At 46.1% G+C, this 24,924-nt stretch overlaps 1 long non-coding RNA gene across 1 annotated transcript; it reads right to left on the minus strand.

Moving 5' to 3' along the window:
- Positions 1-361: 361 nt before the first annotated feature.
- On the minus strand, positions 362-6,831 carry LOC131083382 (uncharacterized). Its single transcript, XR_009114433.1, has 7 exons — positions 6,690-6,831; positions 4,124-4,188; positions 3,442-3,505; positions 2,676-2,751; positions 2,245-2,554; positions 1,788-1,905; positions 362-643 (listed from the first exon to the last, which is right to left on the minus strand). It is a non-coding gene; the product is annotated as an uncharacterized LOC131083382 (long non-coding RNA).
- Positions 6,832-24,924: the final 18,093 nt, after the last annotated feature.

Raw genomic sequence — 24,924 nt, forward strand, 5'->3', positions numbered from 1 at the left:
CAGAAAACAATACAATGAATTCTTAAAAACCACCTTAAAACCACTACATTGAAAAACATTTCAAAAATTAAAAACTGCATCTAACAAAAGCCATCTAATAAATTCACACCCAAAACTCCAGCAGCCCAGCTGGCCCTACCAAAGCTCTAGGTTTATACATACAGCAAACAAAACCAAAATCCCAGTAATACCCATCAGAAATCTATGAAAGAATCCTATTGAAATTAATCCTGCCTCAAATACAAACCAACCCATCCAGAAAGTCAGCTTCACTCAAAAAACAATTTACACAGACTTAATACTACGAAGAAATGAAACAACACACCATATACCACCAATGAATATCATAGTGAAGGAAAAAAAAAAACACTACATTTTTTCCTTTTTGTTTTTTAAACTAACTTCTTTTATTAGCTAGAACAAAAGATTTTGCCAGGACTGTAACAACAACAACAACTTCTTTTGCTTCTTCTCCTTCTGAAATGTCCCTTCTCACTCCCAAATTCCTTTCAACGCCTGAGTTTACATCCAAGCAAAAAAGCAAAATTCCTGCACTCGTGCGTCCGATGCTCCTGTCAGATTCTCTCTTTCCCTCCACATCTTCTTACACTTTCAGTCCTCACGCTGTCCCGCCGTGATGAGTCTGACAGAAGAATTGGCACATGTTAACAGAGCATTTCCCTCCCTCCCTCTGCTTTCCTCAGCGCATTTCAATCCATCCCAGGCCTGCAGTGATGCACGCTCACCCCAAAGCTCACAGCAAGCATGCAGCAGCTCAGGCTCACTCGGCTCCAGGGCCCAGAGCCTGCAGGCCCTGCAGCTGCCACACGGATGGACCTGGTTCCCTCCCCGGGTGCCCAGAGGGAAACCTGAGGGCAGGCGTCCACCCCGAGGGGGCACCCGCAGCCCCGGGCAGGCATGGAGTCGCCGGCTGCTCTCTGGGGACGAGACCCTCCCTGCAGGCCACACTGCCTCGTCCTCTCCCTCCCTGGGGGACAGGCACCTCCAGGGTCTGTGACCAGCCCCCTTCCGTCAGCATCCAGGGGCTCTGTCAGAGCCAGAGGGCTCAATTCGTGGTGAGTACCGATGGCACGCAAATGGCAGCCCGAGGAAATCGTGTTCTGGCCTCTAAGTGCTTGGGACAGGGTCTGATTTTTTGTTTTGTACTTGTATGATGATTAGTACAACAGGGCTCTGATGGATGACATGGCAACACAGAACTAAAAACTCCTGACAGGATTACATCGACTTCTAGGAAAAGACAAAAGCTTAGGACCCTTCTGAAATCTACTTTTAATCCAAAGCACGGGGATTGTCAGCATGCTGCACCTTCCAGCTTTTCAAAGCAGCTTACCTCTGAAGACCAGGAAACATTGATTTCTACAGAAACAATGGGCAACCCCCAGGCTAATCTCAGCACTACTGTTTAATAGGGGACCTGCCAGCATGCCAGTCCAGCTTCAAGTGTGCCTTACTTCAGTCTAACATCCCCACACAATTCTTCTCACATCTCCCAACCCTGACATCTTATTTTCCCCTAAAGCTTCTCTTCATTAGCAATTTCCAAGTAACATGGTATTTTTACAACATTCAGAAATGTCATGCTGGACTGTGCTAGAGAGTAATCTGCAAATATCAGCTGAGCAAAGTTTGAATTGCCTTGTCCAGAGGAAAAACCTACAAGTGAACACCTACACCTGCCTACAAAGAGCTAACAAGCCCCTGGCAGCTGCCAGCATCAAAGCACAGCGGATGTTTCTAATACAGGGTAAGGATAACAATATCACCTTCTGTTCTCTCCAGCTTCTTTTCCCTGCAGTCATATTTTGCTTCTTATGATTTTTTTAGTCCCCGTATCTTCTTGGACAGCACCGAGACCGACGACAAGGATACGAGAGTCTTTCCCTGCCGTAGGGAGAGAACCAGGAAAACAGTTAAAATAAGAACAGGGCAGTTTGAAATTCATACTTGCAACGAGAAGCAGCGCCTAACCAACAGAACAAAAGTAAACCAAGCATGATACCTCCCTGGGGACAGAAGACTTATAAACTCTCCAGGATTTACAATTCTAGCCACCAACCCCTTCAGGACAGCAGCCAAGTGTCCCCTGGGGTGGTGCTGCACCAAAGAACCATCTGAGAGGTTCCAAAGAGTGAAATGCACAATATTTTGCAAAGACAAAAAATCTTGAAAATAACAAAAATACAATAGATGTAAACTACAGGGCAAGAGTACAAGTGTTACCTTTGGCAGCTGGAACCATCCAGGTGAGCACCTGATAACTGGATCCTCACCAGAGTTTGAACCCTTCAGGACACAGAAGGGTTTTCCCCAGGAATTTCACAGACTGAGTTTTGACAGAAGCACGCTCGCCGGATCCTCAGAAACGTCGCCCATTCTCCAGGCGTCTGGAGAGAACTGCAAATGGCTCTCAAGTAGTTGGAGCTGGTTCTGTAAGGTCTCAGGGTGAATTTCACCAGATGCAACCAAATTGGGCAACTCCCAGTGGGACAGAAGGAACCCAAAGCTTGGGTAAGCAGAGCTGCAGCAAATACTGAGGAAACAAACATAACAGCGTAAAAAATAATAAACCATCCTTTTTTTTCTCTTGCTTTTGTTTTTTTTTTTTCTTATTCAGATCAGCATAGCAATTAAAGAGAAGGTGAAAAACTCACCATTACTGAACATTTCATCACCTGTAAGCTGAGCATCCTTAGCATAGGGGACTCCAAAGTTAAAATTCACCGATCCCTGGGAAATGAAACCAAATATCGTATGGTAAACAATCAAACAGCAGACATAAAAATTTGTTTCCTCTAAGGACTTTCAGGTACGTATGTATCTTTGCATTACACATTAGAACATACACTTTATACCATCACCTAACACATAATAATTTACCTTTAAATTTTGATAGTATAGCATGAATTTTTAACTTAAACTGGTGATCTATTATTATTCAGTTGGTGCCTAAAGTTATTTCTGCTGTCACGTTCAAAAAAATATGAAATTTTTTTACTGGAATGAGCAATTGATTTCAAAGTCATCACAAGCCCACCAAAACACAAAGCTGGGTTCACTGGACGGCTCTGTGAGCTAGAAGTAGTTAGGCTTGTACTTCCCTCTTGTTCTTCCAGAACCAATAAATCCTGTCAACAAAACCAGGATCTTTAGCCCGCTGCTGTGAAAGATTCTACAAGGATGATGGTTTGATTTGTGTTTAGAAGTTTTGATTTGAAATGGCCAGTTCAATGGATAAAGACAGTTTACGTAGTATTACATTACTATTATTATTATTTCTATTATTATTTTTACTAGTACTACTGCTATTGTTATCACCTGCTCCTGGAAGAAACAAACCAGTAGTACCTATACTTAATTACTTTTATTTCCAGAAAATAATAAAGAAAAAGAACCAAACCAAAAAAAGTCACTTCCTACCTTTTATATCAAGGGATGAAAAATTTCTCTTGGGCTCTTCTCCAATTGATCAAGACTCATAGCACTGAAAGGCAAACAAAACAGTGCTTTAGAGAAGGCCAAGTGCACGTTTCAAGGCTGAACCACCAACTGATTGCAGTGACAGCACTTACAACATGAATCGTTCCCAGAGCCTCTGTTCAATGGAATGTTCTGTGGAACTGCCGTTTCTTTCCCAAAACACTAACTTCCAACACTTCCTAATCGTATTTTGTATTTTAAAACAAAAGAAGTTAGTGAGACTCTGTGAGGAGGTCAGGTTTAAATTTATTTCCTTCCAAAGCACAGAGCTCTCTTCCATCACCCTTCCCTTTGGCTCTACACTGAATCATGGTGAGCATTTGAGGAGTGCTCAATAATCAATTCTATTTCTCTCTTTTTCTAGTTCTCTCTATTCCTAAATCATTCAAGACAAGTCAAATGAAAAATGACAAGTTCAGCATCAAAGTCACACTTTTTCCCTTTGTCTGGTCAAGAACAGGCTCTAAATCCACTTATTGCTGCCTTCAAGGTTTAAGACTTGCAAAACCATTTTTACATGTTTTACAGGTTTATCATAAAACCCACAGAACGCAAGCTCTGAAGTACAGGAAAAGGTACACAGGCAAATATCTAAAGGGATCACTTATTTGTAAATACATACCTTGATAGAGAGCGCACTGAGAACCTTTCCATGGGACTCTAAGGGAGACGTATTTTCTCAGTACCCTGTAAACAAGAAAAGCGACGATATATTACAGGACATCCCCACTTTTTCCACATATTCAAATAAGATTTTTAATAAAAACAGTTCAGTTACAAAAGAAGGAAGAAAACCAAGTTAATTTTACTCAGCTGTATTTACTGCCGATTTATAGAAAAATGCCGGGCCGCGTCGCCCGTTGCGTCACACGCCGCGCCAGCAGCAGGGCCTGCCGGGAGTTGGAGTCTCGGGCTGGCAGCCACTCATGTGCCGCGATAGCCGTTGCGTCACACGCCGCGCCAGCAGCACGGCCTGCCGGGAGTTGGAGTCTCGGGCTGACAGCCACCACTCCGTCCCCCGGGAGCCACCGGCAGCTGCAGTCCCTCCAGGGCATGAAACGGGTCCTTCGCCCCCGGGCGGGGAAGGACCTGAGGCAGCACCGCTCCTCCCCAATGCCCTCTCTTTTTCCCTCCAACTCTTTTTACTTTTTTCACTCTGTTTTTCACCACTTCCCTTCCCTTTTCCTTTTCCCTTTCCCTTTCCTTTCCTTTCCCTTCCCCTTTGTTATATTTCTAATCTTGGTTTACCTTTCCACCTTTAGAATAAAAAAGCAGCAGTAGAAACTTTCAGGCTACCCGAGAGTAAAAAAAAAAAAAACTCCAAAATGAAAACGATTTAAAGAAAACGATTTATTCCCTGGGAGCCTGAAATTTTCTACTGCTGCACGTGACATAGAGCTTTTATTCCTTCTTATAGATAGTTGATATTTTATATATATTTATCGTTTATATTGATGTATTATATTAATAACTATATATAATATGCACCTTATTCAAAAAATATACGGGAAATATTTTTTAAATCATTTACCATATCTACTGCTACAACTTATTTTTCCTTATATTTCTAATTTTTATATAAATCTTTAACGTGTTTATGATATACTTCTATACTCATATTTCTACCTTTATATTATTTGTATTTGTAATTTTTACACGAAAACCCCTGCTTTGGCAAAGAAAAAACAAAACCATCCATTATTTTAAACTACCTAAATGTTTTTTTATAGTTGTATTTATCATAATATACAACAAATGATAGATATAGAAAGATAGATATATCACATCCGTATTTATATCTATTTTATATCCATTTCCTATAATATTTTTCATAAAATATATGCAGTATCACTTGTATTATATATTGTATCAATTTATGTTATTTTATATTTACAATTTATTATTAATTTTTTATATATCTGCATATAGTTGCAATACATTTATATATTTGTATTTTTGTTTGGGTTGTATTTACATTTATATTCTCTATTCATATATCTAAAAACATACACAATACTCTATTAAAATTAGAATAACTAATTGTAACATATAATGACTCATGTTACATGTTAAATTTTAAAAATTGACCGAATATATAAAAATAAAATTGGCTCATTCCCATTGCTACACATCTATTTCTTTTGTTTCAATATAGTTAGAGTCATAATTGTATATTTAAAATCCAATTCCTAAATGAAATGACAGAACAAACAGCATCAAATTCCCACCAATATCTTCCAAATACATCAAGATACCTCCAACAGCCAAACAAGTGTCAGCGAAAAAACAAAGAACACTCTTTTCAATAACAATTCTCATCACGACAGAAAAATGGAACCAAAATAAAAGAAAATCCTCTAGAAACACACACAGCAAATTACAAAAAGTACTAAAAAAAAGTCAAACCAATCTACTAAACTCAAGACAGTGCCACTGACCCTGAACGTTACTAAAAAAGAAAAAACCAACGCAATTCTACCTCTACACTAACTCAAAGAATAAACAATCCTCTGTAAAAATAACTTTAAACCTGAACTAATTAACAAAATGGAAAAACATCTCAACCACTAAAAACTAAGAAATTAACTACCCAAATAAATAAATACTTTAAAAACCCACCATATAAATACCCACGTTCCCAAAATAAACCCTGATAAACAATACTCAAATACATTAAAAGACAACAACAACAACAACCAAAAAAAGAAAATAAAGAAAGCAACAACAAGAATAATACCAAAAACCAAATAAACTGAAATCTGCAACAAAAAACTTATTCGCAACTGAATAAACCCATAGTGCCTCAAGCTATCAAAATAAAAATACCACCTAGAAACAAACACAAAGACTAAAGACAAACGTAACCATAAACAATGTCCCCCAAATTACCCGTAACCATAAAACATACACTACAATCAAACAAACCAAACAAATAAAAGCCCTGGAAGACGATAAACACACATGCAATTATAAAGATTAAAAACCCGCTGCTATGAACGACAGGACGCTTCCCCAAGCCCCCCAAAACAAACACTACACACTCACGCTAATAAAAGCCACCGCAACAGAATTAAAATGCGAACCGCTGCTTCGCGCTACGACCCGTAAAAAACATTGCGCGTCCTTCTAAACATAATACCCCGGCAAAAAAATATATATCCGACTACAAAACCCAATCCGAAACGAACCTTTATCATCCCTACCGGCACCGAGAACCGTGCCGCTCAGGAAGAACACCGTATCCCTTAGCGGACACCCGCTGCAAACCGAACCCAGCGATGCCATCAACGCCTCCAAAGCGCCTCCGAGCCACGGCACCGCCGAACTTGGAGCGGCCGAACCCGCGCTCGCTGCCGGCCCCGGACGGAGCGCGGCTCCCGGCAGGAAAGCGGCTCCTGCGGCGGCTGCTCCGGCGCGCAGGGCCGGCGCCGTCCCGGGGAGCCCCGCCCGCTGCCCCTGCCCGGCGGGGCCGGCACCGGGTCCGGGGCTACCGGCGGCGCCCAAGCCCCGCGCCCGGAGCGGACGGAGCGGCCGGCACCGCCCGGGCCGGCGCAGCAGCGCCCGCGCCGCCTCTGCCGCCCTTGGCCGGCCCGGCCCGGCTCCGCTCGGCTCGCACCGGCGCGGCTCCGCCACTGCCGCCCTCGGCCGGCCCGGCCGCGCCGAATCCCCCGTGCGCCCCGGCAGCTGCCCGGGCCGTGCCAGCAGCACTCCCGAGCAGGAACGTTCCGGGCCGGGCCGCGGGCACGGGCAGCGCCCTCCAATGCAGCGGCACAGCCCCATTGCAGCCCTGCAAACGCTGCCGGAGCTGCGGCTTCCCGCAAGCCAACCCCGAAACCGCAGATGGGGCGCACCTCACTTCAACAAGGGCAAAGAAATGTGTTCTCCCCTCCAATTTCACCCCCTAGGAGAGCAGAAAAGAAGGGGCGCTCCCCAAATGAAAGCCTTCGACTGATGGGAAAGGGCGATTTCGAAGGGCGATTTCTCCATTCAAACCCTTCAAAAGGAGGGACACCAGGGCTGCCCCCTCCATTTAAACCCGAGGGTGGTGCAAATGGGGTGGCTGCCTTCAAATCAAACCCAGAATACCACAAGAATACTTTTCCCATTCCCCTTAGAATAGAACGCAGGGATTCCCTGTCACCCCCGGGATACCCCTAACAGCCTGGAAAAGGCAGCTTTTCCTGCAATCAACACCCTTAAAACCACAAGTCAAGAGGGATCCCCTCAGGTCAAACGCAGACAATAAAAGAAGAGGAGCTGCTTCCTTCTCCTTAATCCCTTTTGTCCTCACAAGCTCCATTTTTGTTCCTGGGGATCCGGGGAGGGACTGGCAAGATGAAATTGCACAGGGGAAGGAGAAAATTCCCCGCTCCGAACCCACACGGGCTCACCTGTTCGGCTGCTGCTCCCCGGCACAAAGATTCGTCCCTCGGCGCCTCCTTTAAGCGATGCTCCACGTACCCAAGCGCGTGGGTATCCAGGCGTTGCCCCCGACCCTGTGGGAAGCTCCCGCAGTCCTTCCATGAGACAGCGCCGGGAGCGCCCCATAAACCCCTCCACTCAGCAGCTCCATGCAAAAGGGAGCTGAGGCAAAGCCTCCCCCCAAAACAGCCTCGCCCCGGCAGGAGCCGGCCCCTCATCTTCCTCACACTCACACCTGGGCTGCTCCGAGCCCCCATCATCCTCACACTCACACCTGGGCTGCTCCAAGCCCCCATCATCCTCACACTCACACCTGGTGCTGATCTGAGCCCCCATCATCCTCACAGCTCACACCTGGGTTGCTCCGAGCCCCCATCATATATTTTTCACAATTATATTCGCATTTATATTTAGAATTTATATTACTGTATAATAAAAATTATATTATATATTGCATCTCTTCATGTTACTTACATAGATTTCTATTCATAGTTTGGCATTATATCTTTGTATCTCTATATATTTATTATATATTTCTGTATGTCGATTTACATTTCTATAGTACTTATATTATTTAAAATAAAACCCCTGCCTCTAACAAAATAAAAAGCAAAGACACCCCTTTATTTAAAACACATTTAAAATTTTAAAAATAAATTTGTTTGTCATAATTCTATTCACATCTATATTTGTAATTTTCATTTGTTATATTTATAGATATTATATATATTGGAGAGAATACCTTTTTATATAATAATATATATATTTTTTTGACGCAATAGATTTCTTTTACTGATATTTATATTTATTAAACATTTATTGATATCGACATATATATGATATATTTGCATTTCTAGTTTTATATTTTTTATGAAATCTCCAGCCCATACCCCAACAAAAGCCAAACAATCCCCAATTTATTTAAACTATATTTAAACATAAATCCTGTCACGGCTGCATTGCACAGCAGTGCCCCAAGCTAATATGACACTTGTTCATCTCCTGGACCTGAATCTGAACCCGCTCACCTTGATCACACCTGGCAGAACCATTTTCGTACCTTTTTCTGGCATGTCTTGTTTTTGTTTTTTTTTGTCTTGAGTTTTTGTAGCCTTTATTGCCTCTCTTTCTTGCCTTGTTTTTTGGGGCTTTTAATCCCTTTTTCCTTGATTTTTTTCTGGCATTTCTTGGGGTTTTTTCTTCGTTTCTTCTTGCCCATTTTGGTGTTTTTTCTGGTTTTTCCTTGCCCCCCTTGGGGTTTTTTTTTTCTGGTTTTTTTTTGTTTTTTTTTTTTTTTTTTTTTTTCCTGGGTTTTTCTTTGCCATTTTGTTTTGTGTTTTTTTTTTTTTTTTTTTTTTTTTTTTTTTCTGGATTTTTCGTCCCCATCTTGGTATTTTGTTCTGATTTTATTTCTTGCCCATCTTGGGTTTTTTCTCTGGTCTGTTTTCAGGGATTTTTCTTGCCCATCTTGGGTTCTTTTCTGGGTTTTTTTTCTGGGTTTTTCTTAGGGTTTTTTTCCGTTTTTTTTTTTTCTGGGATTTTTCTCGCCCATCTTGGGGTTATATTCTGGGCTTTTTCTTGCCCATCTTGGGGTGTTTTTCTGCGTTTTTTTCTTGCCCATCTTGTTGTTGTTTGGGTTTTTTTGTTTGCTTGGTTTTGGTTTTGTTTTTTCCTGTTTTTTTTTTTTTCCTGTGGTATTTCTGAGATTTTTCTTGCCCATCTTGGGGTTTTTTTTTGGGGGGGGGGGGGGTGATTTTCTCGCCCATCTCGAGGTTTTTTTCTGTGGGTTTGTTTTTTGTTGGGTTTTTTTCTTTTCTTTTTCTTTTTTTCCCACTAGGTTTCTCCTTGCCCTCCTGGTTTTTGTTTTTTTTTTTTTGTCTGTCTTCCTTCCTTCCTTCTTTCTTCCTTTCAGTTCCTTTTATTATTTTCTTTTTTTCTTTCTCTCGCTTTCTTTCTTTCTTTCTTTCCCTGTATATCTAGTCTTGGTTTTCTTTTCGAGCTTTAGAAGAAAAAAGCAGCAGTAGTAACTTTCAGGCTACCTGGGAGTAAAAAAACCCCCCAAAACTATAAAGATTTAAAGAAAACGATTTATTCCCTGGGAGCCTGAAATTTTCTACTGCTGCACATGACATAGAGCTTTTATTCCTTCTTATAGATAGTTGATATTTTATACTTACTTTATACAGCGCCCCCTGCCGTGTGCACCGGCGCACTGCAGGCACAGCGCCCCCTGCCGTCTGCACAGGTGCACTGCATGCAGAGCGCTGCAGCGTCGTTCGGTTCTGTTTAATTAAACTCAGCTGAATTCGGCTTGTTTCGGCTCTTGGTCTAAACTCGTTTCAGTTCGGCTCTTCGGCTAAACTCGGTTGTATTCGGCACGTTGTCTAAATGCGGCTCAAGTCGGCTACACTCGGCTATCGGTTTCAGTCGGCTATCATCGGCTCTTGGTGTAAACTCAGCTATTTCCGGCCACACTCGGCTGTTCGGTGAAACTCGGCTGTTTTCCGCCACACTCGGCTCTTCGGCTCTTCAGGACAATTCGCACAGTCGCGCTTTACGGCAGTCGCGCTTTACGGAAGTCTGTACGACAGTCGCGCTTTACGGCACCTTTTACGACAATCGCGCTTTACGGCCCCTTTTATGACAGTCGCGCTTTACGACACCTTTACGACAGTCGCGCTTTACGGCACCTTTTACGACAGTCGCGCTTTACGACACCTTTTACGACAGTCGCGCTTTACGGCACCTTTTACGACAGTCGCGCTTTACGGCACCTTTTACGACAGCCGCGCTTTACGGCACCTTTTACGACAGCCGCGCTTTACGGCACCTTTTACGACAGTCGCGCTTTACGGCCCCATTTACGACAGTCGCGCTTTACGACAGTCTTTACGACAGTCGCGCTTTACGGCACCTTTTACGACAGTCGCGCTTTACGGCAGTTTTTACGACAGTCGCGCTTTACGGCACCTTTTACGACAGTTCTGCTTTACGGCACCTTTTACGACAGCCGCGCTTTACGGCAGTCTTTACGACAGTCGCGCTTTACGACACTTTTACGACAGTCGCGCTTTACGGCACCTTTTACGACAGTCGCGCTTTACGACACCTTTACGACAGTCGCGCTTTACGGCACCTTTTACGACAGTCGCGCTTTACGGCCCCTTTTACGACAGTCGCGCTTTACGGCAGTCTTTACGACAGTCGCGCTTTACGGCACCTTTTACGACAGTCGCGCTTTACGGCAGTTTTTACGACAGCCGCGCTTTACGGCGGTCTTTACGACAGTCGCGCTTTACGGCACCTTTTACGACAGTCGCGCTTTACGGCGGTCTTTACGACAGTCCCGCTTTACGGCACCTTTTACGACAGTCGCGCTTTACGGCAATCTTTACGACAGTCGCGCTTTACGGCACCTTTTACGACAGTCGCGCTTTACGGCACCGTTTACGACAGTCGCGCTTAACGGCACCGTTTACGACAGTCGCGCTTTACGGCCCCTTTTACGACAGTCGCGCTTTACGGCACCTTTTACGACAGTCGCGCTTTACGGCACCTTTTACGACAGTCGCGCTTTACGGCAGTCTTTACGACAGTCGCGCTTTACGGCACCTTTTACGACAGTCGCGCTTTACGGCACCTTTTACGACAGTCGCGCTTTACGGCACCTTTTACGACAGTCGCGCTTTACGGCAGTCTTTACGACAGTCGCGCTATACTGCACCTTTTACGACAGTCGCGCTTTACGGCAGTCTTTACGACAGTCGCGCTTTACGGCAGTCTTTACGACAGTCGCGCTTAACGGCCCCTTTTACGACAGTCGCGCTTTACGGCAGTCTTTACGACAGTCGCGGTTTACGGCAGCTTTTTTACGACAGTCGCGGTTTACGGCAGCTTTTTTACGACAGTCGCGCTTTACGGCCCCTTTTACGACAGTCGCGCTTTACGGCACCTTTTACGACAGTCGCGCTTCACGGCAGTCTTTACGACAGTCGCGATTTACGGCACCGTTTACGACAGTCGCGCTTTACGGCAGTCTTTACGACAGTCGCGCTTTACGGCACCTTTTACGACAGTCGCGCTTTACGGCCCCTTTTACGACAGTCGCGCTTTACGGCAGTCTTTACGACAGTCGCGCTTTACGGCACCTTTTACGACATTTGCGCTTTACGGCACCTTTTACGACAGTTGCGCTTTACGGCAGTCTTTACGACAGTCGCGCTTTACGGCAGTCTTTACGAGAGTTTTTTCTTGCCCATCTTGGCGTTTTTTCTGTTTTTTTCTTGCCAGTCTTCGGGGGTTATTTCCAGATTTCTTCTTGCCTATCTCGGGCTTTTTTTTCTGTGTTTTTTTCTGTGTTTTTTCTTGCCCACCTTGGGGGATTTTTTCTGAATTTTTTTCTGGATTGTTCTTGCCCATCCTTGGGTTTTTTTCCGGTTTTTTTTTCCTGGTTATTTTTTTTTTTTCTTGTTTTTTTAAGGTTTTTCTCTGGTCCATCTTGGTTGTTTTTCCTGGGAGTTTTCTCGGCCCTCTTGGGGTTTTTTCCTTGGTTTTCTGTGGGTGTTTTCTGGGTTTTTTCTTGCCCTTCTTGGGGGTTTTTTCTGTGCTTTTCTGGGGTTCTTGTCCATCTTGTTTTTTTTTTTTTTGGGTTTTTTCCTGCCCGTCTGGGGTTTTTTTCCTTGGTTTTTTTCTGGGTTTTTCCTTGCCCATCTTGTGATTTTTTTCCGGTTTTCTTCCCTGTTTTTTTTCCTGGTTTTTCTGGGGTTTTTTCTGGTCCATCTAGCATTTTTTTTCTGGGATTCTTCTTGCCCATCTTGGTGTTTTTTCTGGTTTTTCCTTGCCCCCCTTGGGTTTCTTTTTTTCAGTTTTTGTTTTTTTTTTTTTTTTTTTTTCCTGGGTTTTTCTTTCCTGGATTTTTTCTTCCCCATCTTGGTTTTTTGTTGTGATTTTTTTTCTTGCCCATCTTGGGATTTTTCTCTGGTCTGTTTTCAGGGATTTTTCTTGCCCATCTTGGTTTTTTTTCTGTGTTTTTTTTTTTTTTTCCTCTGCCTTTCTTACGTATTTTTCTGTTGTTTTGTTTTTTTTTTTTTTTCTGGGCTTTTTCATGCCCATCTTGGGATTTTCTTCTGCGTTTTTTTCTTGCCCTTGTTGTTGTTCTTTGGGTATTTTTGGTTTTGTCTTCATTTTGTTTTTTTCCTGTATTTTTTTTCTGTGGTATTTCTGGGATTTTTCTTGCCCATCTTGGATTTTTCGGGGGCGGGGGTTTCTCGCCCATCCCGAGGTTTTTTTCTGGGGGTTTGTTTTCTTTGGTTTTTTTTGGTTTTTTTTCTTTTCATTTTCTTTTTCTTTTTATTTTTTTTTCCCAGGTTTCTCCTTGCCCTCCCGGTTTTTGGGTTTTTTTGGCTGTCTTCCATCCTTCCTTCCTGTCCTTCCTTCTTTCTTCCTTTCATTTCTTTTCCTTATTTTCTTTTTTTCTTTTCATTTCTTTCTTTCTTTCTTTCCCTGCATTTCTAATCTTGCTTTTCCTTTATAGCTTCAGAATAAAAGAGCAGCAGTAGTAACTTTCAGGCTACCTAGGAGTAAAAAAACCTCCAAAACAAAAATGATTTAAAGAGAACTATTCATTCCCTGGGAGCCTGAAATTTTCTACTGCTGCACATGACATAGAGCTTTTATTCCTTCTTATAGATAGTTGATATTTTATACTTTATACAGCGCCCCCTGCCGTGTGCACAGGCGCACTGCAGGCACAGCGCCCCCTGTCGTCTGCACAGGCGCACTGCATGCAGAGCGCTGCGGCGTCGTTCGGTTCTGTTTAATTAAACTCGGCTGAATTCGGCTTGCTTCGGCTCTTGGTCTAAACTCGTTTCAGTTCGGCTCTTCGGCTAAACTCGGTTGTATTCGGCACGTTGTCTAAATGCGGCTCAAGTCGGCTACACTCGGCTATTGGTTCCAGACGGCTATCATCGGCTCTTGGTGTAAACTCGGCTCTTTTCGGCCACACTTGGCTCTTCAGGGAAACTTGGCTGTTTCCGGCCACACTCGGCTCTTCAGAACAATTCGGCCCGGCTAGGCTCCCTCAGGGCGGGAAAGTGGATGCGAGAGGACCCCGGCACAGCAAGGCATTTACCCAGATGCCTGTCACAAACCCGCCGAAATACGCACGCCCGCGGCGCCCCTGAGCCCACAGCATGTCTCGGGTACACATGAAACGCCACAGAAAAATCCGTCGGGGCTGCCCTGACATCGGTATTCCGTGCAGGCAGTCCAGTTACACCCACCCGGTCCTCCACTTCCCCGCCCTTTTCGCCGCCTTGTTGAGAAGGTCAATTAAAACTCCGCAACATCCGCGACGCGCCACTCCCAAGGTGGCGGCCTCTCGGTGCAGGGCTGCAGTACCGCGCTCTGCCCACAAGGCGGCAGCACTGCCGCCCGCCCCAGCCGGGGGCACAGCGTGCCTCGGGGCTGCGGGCAGGGAAGGCGGCAAAAAAGAACAGGAGCGACCCCCGCCGAAAACTGCTCTGAAATAAATGCCCCAAAACAACCAGGAAGAGGGAAAAAAAACTCCTGGCTCTAATCTAATACGATAAAAGACAAAACAAAACATTACCAAAAAAAAAAAAAAAACAACAAAAAGACATGAAATTATTTTAAAAATATTTAAATATTTTTTAAAGTATTTTTTCATATTAATATTCACATTTCTATTTACAATGTATATTGATGTACACTGTCCATTTATACATTTCTTTTTATAAATACATTTCTATTCCATATTGCATATATCCCTAAAACTTAAATTTATTTGTGTATTTTTATACATATTTTTACATAGTAAGTATATATTTCTGTTACGATTTTTACTTCTGTTACATTTGGATTATTTAAAATAAAACCTTTACCTCCATCCAAATTAAAGCCAAACAGAATCCCTTTTTTCTAAAGAGTATTTCAATATTTTTTAAAACTCTATGTTTCGGGTTCATATTCACATGTACATTTAAAATGTATACTTATGTATACTGTTCTTTGTATTATTCATTGCATCTCTTCCTATTATTTGTGTTTCTTTGTATTTTGTGCTTACATACATATTTATATCTTGATTGTATATCTCAATATTTAGAAATATATAACAATAATATCTACATTCATATTATTTAAAATAAAAACCCTGCCTCTAACACAATAAGAATAAAAAAACCCCAACCCTTTATTTTAAACAAAATTTAAATAGGTTTTATCCTAATGTTCAATTTTTATATTCATATTTGTATTTATAATGTATATTACTGTATTTTGCTTACGTACACATTTATCTTCACCAATGTCGATTTTAAACTAAATTTATATTCTATATTACATCTGATGCAAGTAGTTTTCCATATTTTTTATATCTTTTTATTCATATTTTTTTATACTTGATTAAATATCTCTGCGTCAAGACTTTTACTTCTGGAATTTTTACTACTGCAGCAGGCCATGCAGCAGGGCAGAACAGCTCCAGCACAAATGTGTGCACACACCCGTGACACAGAACGTGAAAAACAGGGGGGACATTAAACACGACACATCATGCTTGTGGCAAGGGGTTTGAGGGGGGAAGGCAAAAGGGACCCCAAAGACACACTAGGGAACACAGTACACCGGAAAACACAACACAGACCGGAGCTGTTCTGCACTGCCCGCCTGAAAGCTGCCATCAAAAGTAGAGCCTCTCCCTTTAGCTGTCCTAAGAAGCCCTTGGAGAAGATTGCTTTTCCCACTGCCAATTTTTAAATCTGTCCCAGGGATTCCCAACCTGCTACACTCTCATCTCCAGGCCGTGGCCCCCAACTTATCTTTTGGATGATCGGCGATGTGGATCCACGTTGCACCTGAAATGAGTCTGCCTCGGAGGGCCTCGTGAGCGCCGAGGTCAGCTACAATAAAGAAAACCAAAACCAAAGTGTGAGTCCAGAGTTATGTGGGCCAAATCCCAGCAAGGCAGCTACTTGCCCTTTCCTGAGCGTGCCTGGCTCCTTCAGGCTCCAGCTTCATCCTGATTCCAAGGCTGTGGCCTTCATTAGGGGTGGTACCTGGGTAAGAGAAAGGCAAAGTTAAATGGCATTGCTGTGAGTGCAGTGGATGACCTTGTGTGCTGCAAGACATGGCAATGCCTCTGCTAGGCTTCTGAACAGCCTTGTGGGGGAGCCCTCAAATAAACAAATAAACAGCCTTTCTCACTCTGCTGTCTTCAAAGCCCCCTGACCACAATAACTCTGAACTGGATACCTGCTCACCCTCCCTCTCCTACTCACAATCCTCAATCACCTGAAGCTTCAATCTCAAACATCATCCTTGACACTGGGCAGATCTCTCTTGCGACATGATCCATCTGCTGAAAAATTGTTGTGCTTGAGTGCTGAGCAATAACAACCACTTCTCTCCACTGCTCACCTTGGCTGCTGGTATCCAGATTGACTTCCTAAAAAGAAAGACAAAGAACAGTGCTGTAACACAGTCACCATACACACTTCTGCTGCAGAGACAAACGGGGCCTCACCTGCTCGGGGCAATCCCCTCACCCGGGACGGGGCCCTCTGGCACAGATTTAATCCATCTGAATCTGAAAAGAAAGTTAGGACAAGAGTCAAACTCTTGCAAGTGACAAACTGAGGAGCTCCAGATATCCTGTGTCCATCTACAAATCCCATCTAGAGTCGAACTACACCCCACATTACAAATTCCAAGTCCCCGGGCCCTCTCCTATCGCACCAGGCTGTACAGCAGGGCAGAGCAGCCCCGTCCCAAATGTGTGCAGACACCCGTGACACAGGACAGGACAGGACGGAACAAAGGCCACAAGACACGGACAGAAAGCTCTTGGCAAGGAAATGGCTGCAAGGACTGAGAGAATGCAAAGGGAGATGACCGAGCTGAGACCGATGGTGAGCTGATGAGGCTCAGAGAACCCTGAAGGAAGAAGATGCTAACTGAAGGATTTATTCCAAGAACAGCAAAGATGGATGCCTAGGAATCCTACTGTCAGAATGCTGTACCTAACCTCATATTATTACAAGTCCTAATCCACCATAATGGATCCAGGTGGGGCATAGCTGTCCGTACAGCTCAGAACAAGACCTGAAAAGACACCTGACTGGATGCTTCCAAAGAGAGAACTTTTGACTGGGGAGCTCAGACAGGAATCAGAATAGCATCTATGGCCTGGGTGACAGGCCATAGAATGCAGAGATCAGAGATGCTAGCAATGATGCCAAGGTTTCTGAAAGGCCCCCCTAAGGTAAAAGACCTGGGATACACAAACAACACATAATGCACAACAGACAAGTGACACGAGACACACCGGGACTGCTCTGCCCTGCACACCTCAGCACTGGGATCAAAAGTGAGACGTGGCTTTTATGGGGCCTAAGGGGCCACTTCATGAACAACCCCCACCTCCAAACTGGACTCAAAAACCCCTCCCAGTAATTCCCAAACCAGCACCATGCCTTCATCCCCTCTGTGGGTCACAGCCCTCTACTTATCTCTCAGACATCAAGGGATGCCAGTCTGTGTCAGGTGCATAGAAAGGCCACCTCGTCACCTGGGAAGGTCCTGCTGGAACCGGGTCTGGGGTCTCTCAGACAGCTATATTAAAGAGAACCAAACATCAGTGCCTGATCTTGGCACTGCATCGGCCACAACCCCACCACTCTGCTACTCACCGCGCTCTTAAGAAGGCCCGGCACCTCCTGACTCTGACCCTCTGCCACACCTGGAATGCATCTGGACCTGAAAGAAAGTTAGAACATATGTCAAACAACACCAGGATAACTCACAAGCTGCAAATACCTTATGTCAATCTAGGAAGAGCATCTAGAGCCCAAGTACAGCCCACATCAAAAATTCCAACTCCCCATGGTTTGTCCTACTGAAGCACGCCATGCAGCAGGGCAGAACAGCTCCGGCACAAATACCTGCAGACACCCGTGACACAGAACGTGACAAACAGGGGGACATGAAACACAACACATCATGCTTGTGGTGAGGGGTTTGAGGGGAAAAGGCAAAAGGGACACCAAAGACACACTAGGGAACACGGCACACACCGGAGCTGTTCTGCACTGCCCGCCTGAAAGCTGCCATCAAAAGTAGAGCCTCTCCCTTTAGCTGTCCTAAGAGGCCCTTGGAGAAGAATGCTTTTCCCTTTGCTAATTTCTAAATCTGCCCCAAGAACTCCCAACCCACTATTCTCTCATCTCCAGGCCGTGGCGCCCAACTTATCTTTTGGATGATCGGTGATGGGAATCCACGCTGCACCTGAAATGAGTCTGCCTCGGAGGGCTCTGGGATGGCCTGTGAGCCTCTCGGTCAGCTGCAATAAAGAAAACCAAAACCAAAGTATGAGTCCAGAGTTATGTGGGCCAAATCCCAGCAAGGCAGCTACTTGCCCTTTCCTGAGCGTGCCTGGCTCCTTCAGGCTCCAGCTTCATCCTGATTCCAAGGCGGTGGCCTTCATTAGGGGTGGTACCTGGGTAAGAGAAAGGCAAAGTTAAATGGCATTGCTGTGAGTGCAGTGGATGACCTTGTGTGCTGTAAGGGACGGGAATGCCTCTGCTAGGCTTCTGAACAGCCTTGTGTGGGGGGGCCCTCAAATAAATAAATAAACACCCTTTCTCACCCTGCTGCCTGCAAACCCCCTCCCAAGAACTCCTAACTGGATACCTGATCACCCTCCCTCTCCCTGTCACAATCCCCAACTCACCTGAAGCCTCAATCTCAAACATCATCCTTGACACTGGGCAGATCCCTCTTGTGACACGATGAATCTACTGAAAAATTGTTGTGCTTGAGAGCTCAGCAACAACAACCACTTCTCTCCACTGCTCACCTTGACTGACTTCCTAAAAAGAAAGACAAAGAAGAGTGCTGTAACACAGTCACCATACACACTTCTGCTGCAGAGACAAATGGGGCCTCACCTGCTCGGGGCAATCCCCTCACCCGGGATGGGGCCCCCTGGCACAGATTTAATCCATCTCAATCTGAAAAAAAAGTTAGGACAAGAGTCAAACAGTTGCAGGATAACTGAGGAGCTCCAGATATCCTGTGCCCATCTACAAATCCCATCTAGAGTCCAACTACACCCCACATTACACATTCCAAGTCCCTGGGACTTCTCCTATCGCACCAGGCTGTGCGGCAGGGCAGAGCAGCTCCGGCACATACGTGTGCTGACTCCCGTGACACAGGACAGGCAGGACAGGACAGGACAGACAATGGGGACACAACAGGAACAGAAATCTCTTAGCAAGGAAAATGGCTGCAATGACTGAGAGAACGCAAAAGAAGAAGAGCTGAAGCTGATGGCGAGCTGATGAGGCTCAGAGAACCCTGGAGGAAGAAGATGCAAACTGAATGATTTATTCCAAAAACTGCAAAGATGGATGCCCGAGAATCCTACAGTCAGAATCCTCTCCCTAACCTCACATCCTTACAAGTCCTAGTCTGCTATAATGGATCATTGCGCAGCATGGCTGTCCGTACAGCTCAGAACAAGACATGACAAGACATCTGACTGGACGCTTCTAAAGAGAGATGCATTTCTGATGGCTGTGTGAGCTCCCCAGTCAAAAGTTCTATGGCATGGGTGCCAGGGCGAGGAACGCTGAGATCACGGATGCTAGGAAAGGTTTCTGAGAGGCCCCTCACAGGGCTAAGATAAGAGACATGAGATATCCAGACAACACACAATACACAAAAGACAAGTGACACGAGACACACCAGGACTGCTCTGCCCTGCTGCGCACCTCAGCACTGTGATCAAAAGGGAGACTTTGCTTTTATGGGGCCTAAGGGGCCACATATTGGCTAACCTCATTGCCAGAGCCAACTCAGACCCCCACCTCAGGGAGTCCTGACCCAGCACCCCACGTTCATCCCCTCTGTGGGTCACAGCCCTCTACTTATCTCTCAGACATCTGGGGATGCCAGTCTGTGTCAGGTGCAAAGAAAGGCCACCTCGTCACCTGGGAAGGTCCTGCTGGCACCGGGCTGGTGTCTCTCAGACAGCTAGATTAAAGAGAACCAAACATCAGTGCCTGACATTGGCACCGCATCGGCCAAAACCCCACCACTCTGCTACTCACCGCGCTCCTAAGAAGGCCCGGCACCTCCTAACCCTGACCCTCTGCCACACCTGGAATGCATCTTCACCTGAAAGAAAGTTAGAACATATGTCAAACAACACCAGGGTAACTCACAAGCTGCAAACACCTTATGTCAATCTAGGAAGAGCATCTAGAGCCCAAGTACAGCCCACATTATAAATTCCAACTCCCCATGGTTTGTCCTACTGCAGCAGGCTGTGCGGCAGGGCAGAACAGCTCCGGCACAAATACCCGCAGACACCCGTGACACAGAACGTGACAAACAGGGGGACATGAAACACGACACATCATGCTTGTGGTGAGGGCCTTGAGGGAAGAGGGCAAAAGGGACCCCAAAGACACACTAGGGAACACGGCACACACCGGAGCTGTTCTGCACCGCCCGCCTGAAAGCTGCCATCAAAAGTAGAGCCTCTCCCTTTAGCTGTCCTAAGAGGCCCTTGGAGAAGAATGCTTTTCCCTCTGCTCATTTTTAAATCTGTCCCAGGGATTCCCAATCTGCTACTCTCCCATCTCCAAGCCATAGCCCCCGACTTATCTGTTAGACGATCAGTGATGGGAAATCCACGCTGCACCTGAAATGAGTCTGCCTCGGATGGCTCTGTGATGGCCTGTTAGCCTGTCAGTTAGCTGCAATAAAGAAAACCAAAACCAAAGTGTGAGTCCAAAGTTATGTGGCCCAAATCCCACTAAGGCAGCTACTTGCCCTTTCCTGAGCGTGCCTGGCTCCCTCAGGCTCCAGCTTCATCCTGATTCCAAGGCTGTGGCCTTCATTAGGGGTGGCACCTGGGTAAGAGAAAGGCAAAGTTAAATGGCATTGCTGTGAGTGCAGTGGATGACCTTGTGTGCTGTAAGACATGGGAATGCCTCTGCTAGGCTTCTGAACAGCCTTGTGTGGGGGGGCCCTCAAATAAACATCCTTTCTCACCCTGCTGCCTGCAAACCCCCTCCCAAGAACTCCTAACTGGATACCTGATCACCCTCCCTCTCCCAGTCACCATCCTCAACTCACCTGAAGTCTCAATCTCAAACATCATCCTTGACACTGGGCAGATCTCTCTTGCAACACAATGAATCTACTGAAAAATTATTGTGCTTGAGAGCTGAGCAATAAGAACCACTTCTCTCCACTACTCACCTTGGCTGCCGGTATCCAGATTGACATCCTAAAAACAAAGACAAAGAAGAGTGCTGTAACACAGTCACCATACACACTTCTGCTGCAGAGACAAATGGGGCCTCACCTGCTCAGGGCAATCCCCTCACCCGGGACGGGGCCCTCTGGCACAGATTTAATCCATCTCAATCTGAAAAAAAAGTTAGGACAAGAGTCAAACTGTTGCATGATATCTGAAGAGCTCCAGTTATCCTGTGTCCATCTACAAATCCCACCTAGAGTCCAACTACACCCCACATTACACATTCCAGGTCCCCGGGCCCTCTCCTATCGCACCAGGCTATGCGGCAGGGCAGAGCAGCTCCGGCATATACGTGTGCTGACACCCGTGACACAGGACAGGCAGGACAGGACAGGACAGACAACGGGGACACAACAGGAACAGAAATCTCTTGGCAAGGAAAATGGCTGCAAGGACTGAGAGAATGCAAAGGGAGATGACTGAGTCCAAACTGACGGTCAGCTGATGAGGCTCAGAGAACCCTGGAGGAAGAAGATGCTAACTGAAGGATTTATTCCAAGAACAGCAAAGATCGACGCCCAGGAATCCTATGGTCAGAATCCTCTGCCTGCCCTCACATTTTTACAAGTCCTAATCCACCATAATGGATCCAGGTGGGGCATAGCTGTCCATACAGCTCAGAACAAGACCTGACAAGACACCTGACTGGATGCTTCCAAAGACAGAAGAGAGTCTGATGCCTGTCTGAGCTCCCCAGTCAAAAGTTCTGTGGCCTGGGTGCCAGGCCAGGGAATGCAGAGATCACAGATGCTAACAAGGATGCCAAGGTTTCGGACGGGCCCCCCTAAGGTAAAAGACATGGGATACACAAACAACACATAATGCACAACAGACAAGTGACACGAGACACACCGGGACTGCTCTGCCCTGCCTCAGCACTGGGATCAAAAGTGAGACGTGGCTTTTATGGGGCCTAAGGGGCCACTTCATGAACACCCCCCATCTCCAAATCGGACTCAAAAACCCCTCCCAGTAATTCCCAAACCAGCACCATGCCTTCATCCCCTCTGTGGGTCACAGCCCTCTACTTATCTCTCAGACATCAGGGGATGCCAGTCTGTGTCAGGTGCAAAGAAAGGCCACCTCGTCACCTGGGAAGGTCCTGCTGGCACCGGGTCTGGGGTCTCTCAGACAGCTAGATTAAAGAGAACCAAACATCAGTGCCTGATCTTGGAACTGCATCGGCCAAAACCCCACCACTCTGCTACTCACCGCGCTCCTAAGAAGGCCCGGCACCTCTTAACCCTGACCCTCTGCCACACATGGAATGCATCTTCACCTGAAAGAAAGTTAGAACATATGTCAAACAACACCAGGATAACTCACAAGCTGCAAATACCTTATGTCAATCTAGGAAGAGCATCTAGAGCCCAAGTACAGCCCACATCAAAAATTCCAACTCCCCATGGTTTGTCCTACTGAAGCATGCCATGCAGCAGGGCAGAACAGCTCCGGCACAAATACCTGCAGACACCCGTGACACAGAACGTGACAAACAGGGGGACATGAAACACAACACATCATGCTTGTGGTGAGGGTCTCGAGGGAAGAGGGCAAAAGGGACCCCAAAGACACACTAGGGAACACGGCACACACCGGAGCTGTTCTGCACTGCCCACCTGAAAGCTGCCATCAAAAGTAGAGCCTCTCCCTTTAGCTGTCCTAAGAGGCCCTTGGAGAAGAATGCTTTTCCCTTTGCTAATTTCTAAATCTGCCCCAAGAACTCCCAACCCACTATTCTCTCATCTCCAGGCCGTTGCCCCCGACTTAGCTTTTGGATGATCGGTGAGGGGAATCCACGCTGCACCTGAAATGAGTCTGCCTCGGAGGGCCTCGTGAGCGCCTATGAGCATCTTGGTCAGCTACAATAAAGAAAACCAAAACCAAAGTGTGAGTCCAGAGTTATGCGGGCCAAATCCCTGCAAGGCAGCTACTTGCCCTTTCCTGAGCGTGCCTGGCTCCCTCAGGCTCCAGCTTCATCCTGATTCCAAGGCTGTGGCCTTCATTAGGGGTGGTACCTGGGTAAGAGAAAGGCAAAGTTAAATGGCATTGCTGTGAGTGCAGTGGATGACCTTGTGTGCTGTAAGACATGGGAATGCCTCTGCTAGGCTTCTGAACAGCCTTGTGTGGGAGGGCCCTCAAATAAACATCCTTTCTCACCCTGCTGCCTGCAAACCCCCTCCCAAGAACTCCTAACTGGATACCTGATCACCCTCCCTCTCCCAGTCACCATCCTCAATCACCTGAAGCCTCAATCTCAAACATCATCCTTGACACTGAGCAGATCCCTCTTGCGACACGATCAATCTGCTGAAAAAAATGTTGTGCTTGAGAGCTGAGCAATAACAACCACTTCTCTCCACTGCTCACCTTGACTGACTTCCTAAAAAGAAAGACAAAGAACAGTGCTGTAACACAGTCACCATACACACTTCTGCTGCAGAGACAAATGGGGCCTCACCTGCTCAGGGCAATCCCCTCACCTGGGACGGGGCCCTCTGGCACAGATTTAATCCATCTCAATCTGAAAAAAAAGTTAGGACAAGAGTCAAACTGTTGCATGATAACTGAAGAGCTCCAGTTATCCTGTGTCCATCTACAAATCCCACCTAGAGTCCAACTACACCCCACATTACACATTCCAAGTTCCCAGGACTTCTACTATTGCACCAGGCTATGCGGCAGGGCAGAGCAGCCCCGTCCCAAATGTGTGCAGACACCCGTGACACAGGACAGGCAGGACAGGACAGACAACGGGGACACAACAGGAACAGAAATCTCTTGGCAAGGAAAATGGCTGCAAGGACTGAGAGAACGCAAAGGGAGATGACTGAGTTCAAACTGACGGTCAGCTGATGAGGCTCAGCGTACCCTGGAGGAAGAAGATGCTAACTGAAGGATTTATTCCAAGAACAGCAAAGATCGATGCCTAGGAATCCTATGGTCAGAATCCTCTGCCTGCCCTCACATTTTTACAAGTCCTAATCCACCATAATGGATCCAGGTGGGGCATAGCTGTCCGGACAGCTCAGAACAAGACCTGACAAGACACCTGACTGGATGCTTCCAAAGAGAGAAGAGAGTCTGATGCCTGTCTGAGCTCCCCAGTCAAAAGTTCTATGGCTTGGGTGCCAGGCCAAGGAATGCAGAGATCACAGATGCTAACAATGATGCCAAGGTTTCTGAAAGGCCCCCCTAAGGTAAAAGACATGGGATACACAAACAACACATAATGCACAACAAAGGACACGAGACACACCGGGACTGCTCTGCCCTGCACACCTCAGCACTGGGATCAAAAGTGAGACGTGGCTTTTATGGGGCCTAAGGGGCCACTTCATGAACACCACCCACCTCCAAATCGGACTCAAAAACCCCTCCCAGTAATTCCCAAACCAGCACCATGCCTTCATCCCCTCTGTGGGTCACAGCCCTCTACTTATCTCGCAGACATCTGGGGATGCTGGTCCCTGTCTGGTGCAAAGAAAGGCCACCTCGTCACCTGGGAAGGTCCTGCTGGCACCGGGCCGGTGTCTCTCAGACAGCTAGATTAAAGAGAACCAAACATCAGTGCCTGACCTTGGCACCGTATCAGCCAAAACCCCACCACTCTGCTACTCACCGCGCTCCTAAGAAGGCCCGGCACC

Source organism: Melospiza georgiana, chromosome 5, assembly GCF_028018845.1.
Source record: "Melospiza georgiana isolate bMelGeo1 chromosome 5, bMelGeo1.pri, whole genome shotgun sequence".
Taxonomy (NCBI): domain Eukaryota; kingdom Metazoa; phylum Chordata; class Aves; order Passeriformes; family Passerellidae; genus Melospiza; species Melospiza georgiana.